An 11064-nucleotide genomic window follows, 5' to 3' on the forward strand; every position below is an offset into this window, starting at 1 on the left:
CTTTAAATGAAATACAAGTCAGTCAGTCAGTTGTATGACGTAATACCTGTAATGCTTATATAAATATATGTATGTATGTATGTATGTATGTATGCTTGAAGCTAAGCTAACTTGGTGCATACAAAACTTGTACTATATTTGAAATATCTCATATACATATCTATAGAAAGATATATCTATAATGGTATATATGGAATATATGTATATACTATGTGAGATATTTTAAAAAAGGTATGAAAAAGATGGATGTACAGTATGCTTTATTTTCAAAAATATAGTAGATATTTTTGGGATTAATAAAATTGCCTATAAGAAAAGCTAGCCACAAAACTGTATAAAATCAGTCAATTTGGCTGAAAAACTTAAGCAATGCCATGTAAATTCACTAACGAATACTTAAATTACGGTGGAAGAGTTGGGAAGAAGTATTCTCTTCTAAGTAAATACAGTCAAAATCGATATTAAAACCATCGGTCATAACGATGAAATTGAAATATGTCGGCTATAACAACACCTGCTATAGCGACCAGTAGTCATTGGAATTATGGTTCGATATAAAACTGTAAATTCACTAACGAATACTTAAATTACGGTGGAATTGTTGGGAATAAGTATTCTCTTCTAAGTAAATACAGTCAAAACCGATATTAAAGCCATCGGTTATAACAACGAACTGATTAACCCGATGAAATTGACTTGTCCCGACTGAATTCCTATATAAAAACATACATGTATGAATATATCGGCTATAATAACATCTGCTATTGCGACCAGTATTCATTGGAATTATGGGTCGATATACCGACTATACTGCCAATACATGTGCATACTCTATGCCTTTATAATGGCATTCAAGTTAGAATTATAATTGTTATTACTATACCATTACTTATTACATGAACACTAAGAATGTTTTATACAAGAAACTATTTTGTACCATATACAATTTCTTTTGAGCTTTATTAACTTTATTTTGGACATTCTGATCGCATATATCGGATATAGCGACTAATTTTCATTGGATTTAGTCAGTCATGCAGCAATAATGACTATCATGTGTACATATCAATGTGTTTATAACCGATTCCAAGTGAATGTTCATATCACTGATCTAAGTTTAATAAAATAACTTCGCAAGAGGAAAAAAAGTCTAAAATGATAAAGAAAATTAAGAAATAGCTTCTTTTCGGGAAATGTGAGAATCAATATTTAATGATTTTATCCATAAAGAAGCTGAAAGAAAGTTATTTTGTTATAACAAATCTCGAGTTTAAAAACCGAATAATATTTTTCAATTTTATTAATACTAGCCAATTAGAAATTTACATTCCAACGCAATTATTTTTTCTCCAAAGTCTTATTCAAAATTATTTCATAATCCAAATTTTGATTAATTAAGTCAAAAAACATATTTAAAAAATTTTAATTATATACTCTAAAAGTGTTATATATATAGTTTTTTTTTTTTTTGTATATAAATTCCCATAAATTTATTTCTGCAAAACTTAATTAAAAAAAACATACATTGATTGAAATCTAATGATAAAAAAATAACCAAATTAAATTTATATTTTTTTAAATAAACTTTTTTTTTTTATATTATATTATTATTATTATTATTTATAACAAACCCCTCCCATATATCTGTTTTATTTAAAACATTATACAAAAAGAAAGTTTTTAATAAAACTAAAACAACTATATGTATTGTGAATATATATAGCTGAATTCAATAGGTTTTTTTTTAAAGCTAAAATTCATATATTATTACATAATACATAAAATTATATTCTTTAGTATTTTTTGGTTTTAAATTGCAAAATTACTCTTCTTCTTGTATTTAATTGGCTCCTTTGTCTGCATGTCCTTTTGAATATAGCCCGATTTATAGTTTTGATTATTTGTTTAGGATAAGCAAATCAGTGCAAAAATTGGTTAAAACTCATATTTTCACTTTTTTTAGTCTTTTTATCAAATCTAACTTTTCTTACCGTGACAACAAAAATCAGAAATAGAACGATAGGGGTGTCGTGGTACACCCAGTAGGAACTAAGTTCCTTTCGTTGTAAATTATGTGTTGAATAGCACAACGTGGCACAATGAAGGAATGGTAATAGAATTGTATTTAATAATTTTGTTTTTCAAATTTTCCTTATTCGTCATCACGAAAATAGACATTTTATTCTTAATTTATTATTATAAACATATATATTGGAAATCATGTGTATTCAAATTATACCTGTGCAGTAATATGAAAAGAAAATGTCTTTCAAATTTTATGTCAAAAGCCACCTGTGAACAGTAATCAGAAGTAACCAATGATCAGAATCAGAAGTTATTTAACATAGTCAATTTTTTATTTTAAATCTATTGGCGTAAATAGGGTTTGCTCAGATGACTTTTCACATGAACACTTTTTTGGATAGATATAGTTAGATAATCGGAAAAAAATAAACTCGAGAAAAATAGACCGAAAATTTAATAGGCCCGGATTATTTTTGTAATTACGAGTTAGTTGGGTTGAGTATGTTGACTATGGGGAAGTTGGTTTGTTTAGGACACTGAATATAGAAAATTATACGAAATAAAGATGATTTTGAAGATTTTATTAGAAAAGATAAAAGCAATGTTCCTATTAAACTGAAATATTTAGTGTCGGTTAAAAAATGGATATTTTGATCATTATAGACAAGAGGTGATTATTTTATTTGAAATTTCATTTCCTTAAAATTTCAACTCACAATTTTTCGATATTAAAATATGTACTTCTTTTACTTCGTAAAATGAAGTGGTAAATAAGTGTATAAACTGCAGAATTTTCGTCAAAACAACGTCAAAAAATTAGTGTAGACGATTATATCTTCGTCATGAATATCTTCGACTAGCTAGTTTATTTACTGATGAAGAAATTGTATAAACAAAGTCATCTTTCACCAAAAATTTGAACTAAATTTTGGCAGATATGAAATTTTAATAAATTATAATAAAATAATCACTTTTTAAGGCAAAAAAAAAATGATAACCTTTTTACTGTAAAAATAATAATATTTCACTCTTGGTAAAGAAAATAAATTAATTTCATGTGAGTTGAATAATATTATAAAAAATTGCGTTTTGACTTGACATAACACAACATATTCTGTTAAGAAAACGGTGATAAATATCTTGAATTTATACAAAAAAAAGACAGACTTGAATGTAAATTAATTATAAACTTAAATTTCAATAAATAAGATTTAAAACAGAATATTTATTCTGTGTAAAAAAAATACAGAAACAGTCACATATTTTTTTTTTAAATTTTATTTACAAATATTTTTTTTTTAATTTCCGATGCAATAAAAAATATTTGTTTACATAATTTTTTATTTTTGTATATATATATATTTTTTTTAATATTACAAAATATTTATGAAATATTTAATTGCTCATATATATTGAAAAAACAGATGAACCATTGCAAAAAAAATTTTTAATTATTTTTTTTTTTTTTGAAACATTTTTATTTAATTTTTTATATTTTTGTTTCAGGTGAGAATTTCTATCAAAAATTGCTAATAATTTCTACATATTTGTAAGTACCGAACAAAATTAATTAATCTAATTTTTTATTTCCTTGTATAATCGTGAAAAATTTCTCCTTGGTTTTGAAATGGAAATATTGAGCATTACTAGACTCAAAGTTGGCTACTTTTTACGGAACGTCCTAACATACATGTTATGTATATATGTACGAAGAGGTTTCGATTTGAGACTTTGTAATATCAAAAAGTGCACCATCTCTAGGTTAGGCTAGGTTATATTGGCTGTCCACGAAGGACACACTTAGGCTATAGAGTCCATTGTGGTATCATATATGTGTTTTACCACCTTTCCGCTGATAATTTCATTAACAGTTCCTCAATTTCAGAGGTTGAGTGCACCTCCTTCATGCATATACCATGCACTACACCAGCCTATCACAACTATTAATTTAATTAATTTTGTTGCAATGGCGGGACTCGAACCCGTTACCTATACCGCGGACGGAATTGGTAACGCCTTAACCAACTGAGCTAATATGGCGACGCACCACCCATAAATATACCCCAAAACCGACAGGGGTCTTTTACTTTTTACATTTTACTACAATTTTTGCATTTACAAAATTTCTTCATCTTTCCAACACCTTCTTTAATTCGTAATTTAATTTTCAAGGAATTAATGTAGAATGAGCTTTCTTAATCGAAGATCAATAATCAAATCTTTAATAATTCAAGCTCAATTAAAGCACATAAAAGTTTCTTGACATAAAATAACTTGTTTGTGCAAATCAAGCTTTGTGAAATTCTCCTGGATTTTAAAACAATACTGTGGTTGTATTTCTTTAATCACAAAATTTTCATAACTTTTTTTTTACATTATTTAATAAATTATCACTTTTTGTTTTTTAATTAAACAGTTTTTTTTATTACAAAATTTAAAAACAAAAATAAAGTAATTTAAGTGGTTTTTATTACACTTCAATCAAAGTGAGTGCCATTGTAACTTTATGTTTTTATATTGTTGTAATAATTTTTTAACAAACTATTTTTAGAATATTGTTAAGTAATATTTTTATTATTAAGATAATAATTTTGTTATTTACAAAAAAAAAAAAAAATAGCATACAAAAATATTTAATAATACCCAAAAAAAAAAATAGAGCGCTTATTTCTATGCTGAATATCCTGTAAAGGTTGGGGGCATTGATCAAACATATAGAAAAATAGGGATTAGATACGCGAAGAGGGTTAAATAACGAAGGAAAAAGGTCTCTAACAATGTAGGAATACAATAGCAAAAGTAGAAGGCACAAGCAAAACATTTCGAATTTACGAGTACCAGCTATTATTATAATAGATTAGGTTATATTGGCTGTCCACGAAGGAAACACTTAGGCTATAGAACCCATTGTGATACCATATATGTGTTTTACCACCTTTCTGCCGATAATTTCATTTATCAGCTCCTCAACTTCAAAAGCTGAGTGCACTTTCTTCATGCATATACCATGCACTACACCAGCCCGTCACAACTATTAATTAAATAAATTTTATTATTATGTATAATAAAAAGTATTAAAATAAATAAATAAAAATACACATATCTGTTATTCTGCTATAAGAATATATTTTATTATGTAATAAAATTAATTCCAAATTCCAAAATTCAAAATCCGTTTTAAACAATATAAAGAAAAATGTATTCAATTGTCATCAAAGATAAAACGATCACGATTACTTTCTTAAAATATCATTTAAAAAAAGAAAAAAACCAATTCTTAAGGTAGTTGGGTCACGCGAACCAAATATTAAGAAATCTTCAAAACTTTGAATATACGTTATGAAAAGCCTAATGCTCATGCTGTTAGAATTTAAAGGCAGTTTCCCACACCAAACAAGATATAATTGCAATTAAAAATGTTATTTTTAACACATGTAGCATGGGAGAATGTCTTTTTTGTGGCTGAAGTTATTTGGACCTTATTTTCAACTTCGACGATGAATTTTGTTATAACTTCATGAATGTAGACGAAAAATAAGAATAAAATTTTTCGATATCGGCCTTGGTTTTCCATCTTTATATTTAAAAGAAAAATCAAGCCTTTTATCCAAAATTACACTGGCCATTGTACATCCTTAAGAAAAAAAAATCATTTATAAATGAAAACATATCATCCATCTACCATTTTCCCATATGACCAATATTAAATATATCTACTTTAAAGCCATTCATTTATTTAAATAATCGGACAACTCTATCTAAAATTCCAAATTAGTCCAAATTGTATCCAATATGGCCCTAGCGCTCGTACATCCTTATAATCAAAAATCATTTATACATATTTTTTGCATATTATTATATTTTCTTTATAACATAATAATTTTTACGTGTAATAATATAATAAAATATGTTATGCAGTACACAGAGTCATGTGTATAGTAAAGTTTTTTTATTTATTTATTAGTGTATTAGAGTAACACACTCACAGAACATACACACAACACATATTATAAATGTGTATTGATACTACTCTACGTATATATGTTGTTGCCGCGCAGTTGGCCTTGCTTAGAGTCTTTCACCCCATGGCCTACTTAACGGCCGCCATATATACCATACATACATACATTACATACATACATACATACTTACAAACATCGCATGTCATATGTTTCACATATAATAAAATTGTACACACATGAATGTTAGCGAATATATCTAGATATATCTATCTATTTGTTTTAATACTTCTTGTAGTTATACATAGTATAGTAGTATGTAATTGTATGTAGTAACTTTTATTGTAAGTGTGTAGAGATACTCCTATCAAATTAGTCGAAATTTATTGAAGTTTTAGAGGCAGAAATGTCTAGTTTTAAGCGAATGGGTTAGCTAAACGAATAGGGTATTCCACTATTTTTGAAAAAGTACTTCAAAATGTTGATTTTGCTAATAAAAAGCCACCAAAAATTTATTTCGGAAACATATATACGCTTTCTTGCCAAAAACTTAAATTAAATTTAAACAACCTTTTTTTAACTGCAAAAAACGCGGGCATACAATTTGATGACGTTATATCGGTATCATTACACGAAATAACACAAATAAGTTTGACAGATATATTCATAGACATCTGATTATAATAAATATAAATACTTATTATCCATGTATATATGATACCCAGATGTCTACACTGAACTTCAGTGTAGACATCTGGGTGTCTACACTGAACTTAGCTTCGTTTTAGGTCACGTGATATACAGTTTAAAAATTACGATTTTTAATTTTAATATTTTAAAATTAACTGTGAAGCTCATATCTCGAAAACCATAAATCGCAAGGTATTTTAACTAACGGGATCGTTTTCGCTGGGTTCAAATTAGTCTAAAACCAAATTTTTGTTACATTTGGTTTCAATTTAACTTTTTTGAATTTTTGGGATTTTCTTAAGGGGTACCCCTTAGTAAAATTCTAAAAAATCGAAAAATATTTTCTCCCTCCAATTTGAATGGAAATCATTTTCTATGCTAATTTTGACCCGAAAATAATAAAAAATGGGTTTATAACGACGTACAACTTATAGTTTTCAAGATATGACCTTGATAATTTTCCCGATTTCGGAATCGAGCACTGTGAAGCTCATATCTCGAAAACCATAAATCGCAACGTATTTTAACTAACGGGATCGTTTTCGCTGGGTTCAAATTAGTCTAAAACCAAGTTTTTGTTACATTTGCTATCAATTTAATTTTTTCGATTTTTTGCGATTTTCTTAAGGGGTACCCCTTAGTAAAATTCGAAAAAATCGAAAAATATTTTCTCCCTCCAATTTGAATGGAAATCATTTTCTAAGCTAATTTTGACCCGAAAATAACAAAAAATGGGTTTATAACGACGTACAACTTATAGTTTTCAAGATATGACCTTGATAATTTTCCCGATTTCGGAATCGAGCACTGTGAAGCTCATATCTCGAAAACTATCAATCGTAACGTATTTTAACTAACGGGATCGTTTTCGCTGGGTTCAAATTAGTCTAAAACCAAGTTTTTGTTACATTTGGTTTCAATTTAACTTTTTTGAATTTTTGCGATTTTCTTAAGGGGTACCCCTTAGTAAAATTCGAAAAAATCGAAAAAATATTTCTCCTTCCAATTTGAATGGAAATCATTTTCTAAGCTAATTTTGACCCGAAAATAACAAAAATGTTTTGCTCTAAATGCATATTTGTTAAGTAAACTGCGAAAAATTGCGGAAAAAAATAGAAAATTATTGATTTTACCGAAATTACTTTTTTTTTTTGCATATGACAACATTTATGCTACAAGTAAATAGCTAAAAGTTAGGCATAAGTGGCATTGCCTTCAAAACTACAGTAAATCACATGAAATTTTCATCTAATTTGATAGGAGTATAAATGTATATATGTGCATATTTTGTATCCCCTACCAATAAAGTATTTATAGTGTAGTCAAACTGAATACTATACAATGTATATAATATGTACGCATGTATTTATAAATATGTGTGTAGTATAGAGTTATCTATAAATTCTATGCTGTTTCATGGTGTATCTATCTATCACTTTAGTTAATTGAATGGTATAGTCTAGTCAATTAGTGTCTTCTAATTTATAACCAACTGATATATACGACTTTGTACTGTTAATTTCATTCCTATGTGTTTTGTACTAGGTTTTTGCACCGATAGTTTTAAGATAGTTAGGTCACGCAAGTACAAAATCTTAAGAAATCTTCAATACTTTGAATATACTTAATTAAAAGCTTAATACACACTTTGATAAAATTTTAAAACAGTTTACGACACCTAACATGAGATAATTGAAAACAAAAATGATATTTTCATCGTAGCATAGGAGAAGCGAATGAACATGGCAATCTTTTTATTTTTTTTCGGAAGGAGGCTTACCCGTTCGTTTGTGTCATATTTTCCTAACATACTATTTTAAACCTTTTTTTTATCTATACATGTCCGATCAACCTTAAGGTGTTTCGATACCAAATTGTTTTACCATTTACATAAAGAACTTTTATCAATATTACTCAAGTTTTAACCTTTAAAATCATATCAAAATTAAGAATTGTGCATAAAAATGAACAACTTTTTTCAGTAACTTTGATAGTTAATTTCTCCTAAACCGTACAGATAATTGATATGAATTTTTCACAAAAGACGTATAAATAGATTTAGGATGTTGACTTGCTATGGGCATATCGACAGAAAATACTAAATTTGTGTATACTTATTAGGAATATAATAATACATTAACCAAAATAATTTGAAGTCGATTGACCGTCTCTAAGTCGAGTTAAATACAATTAAAGTTCGGATAATTAACATGGAGAGCATAGGAAAGGTTGCGTTTTGTTGTGTTTTTTAATTCTATAGAAAAAAATTAGATTTAAGATATTTTCGAAAAACTAACTGAACATTCATGTGAGTTTAAAAAAAAACCAAAATTATTGACCGCTTCATTCTTGAGATATAGTCACTCAAACTTATTTAAATTTTTTGTATAACAGAAATAATTATATTTAGAGTATAAGTAGTGTAAGAGAGATGTCTATTATATACAGAATTACAGATGTTTATTATCATGCTATTATCATACAGAATACGTGATAAATGGACAGTTGAGTTAAAAGCATGTTAAAATTAATACTTATTTGAGTGTGCTAAGCATATCTATACGTACATACCACTGCTGTATGATATAGTACACTATTTTTTTCAATATTGTACAAAGACAACCACCTTAATTGATAAATGAAGTTTTTGGATTTTTTTGGTATTTAATCGATTAACATAATATAAATAATTATATTTAATCGATTGACATAATGATCATTGAGTTGCAAATTTAATATCGCACATCGTATATTCAAGACAACTTTATATGATTATAAAATAAATACATTCAACATTTTATATTATTAAATATATGCGTGAATATAAATTATATTCATGTAATAATGCATAATATATTATGATATAACAGTTATGGGTGATATTATTAAAATAAAATTTATATATTATTATTAACTATTAATTTTATTTTAAATAATTTTATTTTATTTATGAATCAAAAATTTATTTGAAAAGAAAAAATTGTTATTTATATAGTAAAAACATACTTTTTTAACTTAATTCAAAGTTTATTTTGAAATAGATTTGATTTAAAAAAGAAATATGTCTTTTATTGTCTTTTAAAAGTAATTTATATATTTATTTGATGTAATTTATAAAGTGTTTATTATGTCATCGAAAGTTTAAAGTTAAAAAAAAATTTAAATTCATGTGTACAGTGCAATATTGAATACAATTCGTAGCGCAGGAACTGCGTTAGATAAGCGAATTCCCTCAGAGATTGAAAAAATAACATCTTTTTCTTAAAATCGAATATTGCATTTTTAGTTTTTCAATAATTTTTATTTCATAAACTAAGGGTATAGACAAAAAATCACAAATATATTTTTTTTGCTTAAAACTGTTCAAAAACTACAAAAATATTTTTATTTTGAAAAAATCCAAAATAAAGAAGACCTTTCAAATACCAAAACCCTTCTTGATACCAATTTTTATTCAAATCGGACCTAAATAGCAACCGCTAGAGAATTTACAGACACAAAAACGTATAGTTACATTCATTGTATATAACGTTAACGATGGTCATTTTTGACATCTATTAGGTATGATCGATATACATTTGAAGTAACTTTTCCAAAATTCCGTTATCAGTACAATAGGTATAGCTCCATTACCTTCGAATATTCGGTAATATTAAAGGCAGGAAAAATTAAAGTCTAATAAATAGCTTTAGTTTCTGCAATTTTTCCCGAATCTAATGGCTATTAGTCTTGGATTTGTATTTTTCATCAAAATAAACAGAAATTTATTTATCTTTTTTAAATTGAGTTGGATAGAATTTACCCATTTATGGTCTGGAAATTTGCTTAGAATTTTAAATCTTTTTTGTTTGAAATGAATCACCATTTTCTAATTCTATGCACGCATATATCTTACGTTTGGCACGCATAATTAGGTAACCTCATTTTTTTCCATATATAATAAAAATAATAAAAATTTAAATGATTTCCTTCATGGAAATAGAAAAATAATTATTATTTCACAATAATTCACTTATTCAATTATTATTATTATTAATAAAAGTAAAATTAATTTGTATCTACATATATATAATTATTTACTAATTAATTAGTAAAATTAAATAAAAAAATTATTAATTAAACAGCAAATTATTCGTTTTTTTATTGAAAAGTACTTTATACTTCTCATATATATTTGCGATTATCATCAATAAGTAATCGTGAGAATTTATTACATAGCAAAGTTTATTAAAAATGGAATTATTGATGATTATTGATTTTGAAATTGGATGTAATAACTACAATAGAAGAGAATTAAAAAAAATAGAGATATCTATAGATATATTATTAGTTATAATTGGAAATATATTAAGATATTTTTACATGTGACCTTCAATAAATTGTTCTAATT

The sequence above is a fragment of the Chrysoperla carnea genome, chromosome 5 (genome assembly GCF_905475395.1).
Source record: "Chrysoperla carnea chromosome 5, inChrCarn1.1, whole genome shotgun sequence".
NCBI classification, from domain to species: Eukaryota; Metazoa; Arthropoda; class Insecta; order Neuroptera; family Chrysopidae; genus Chrysoperla; species Chrysoperla carnea.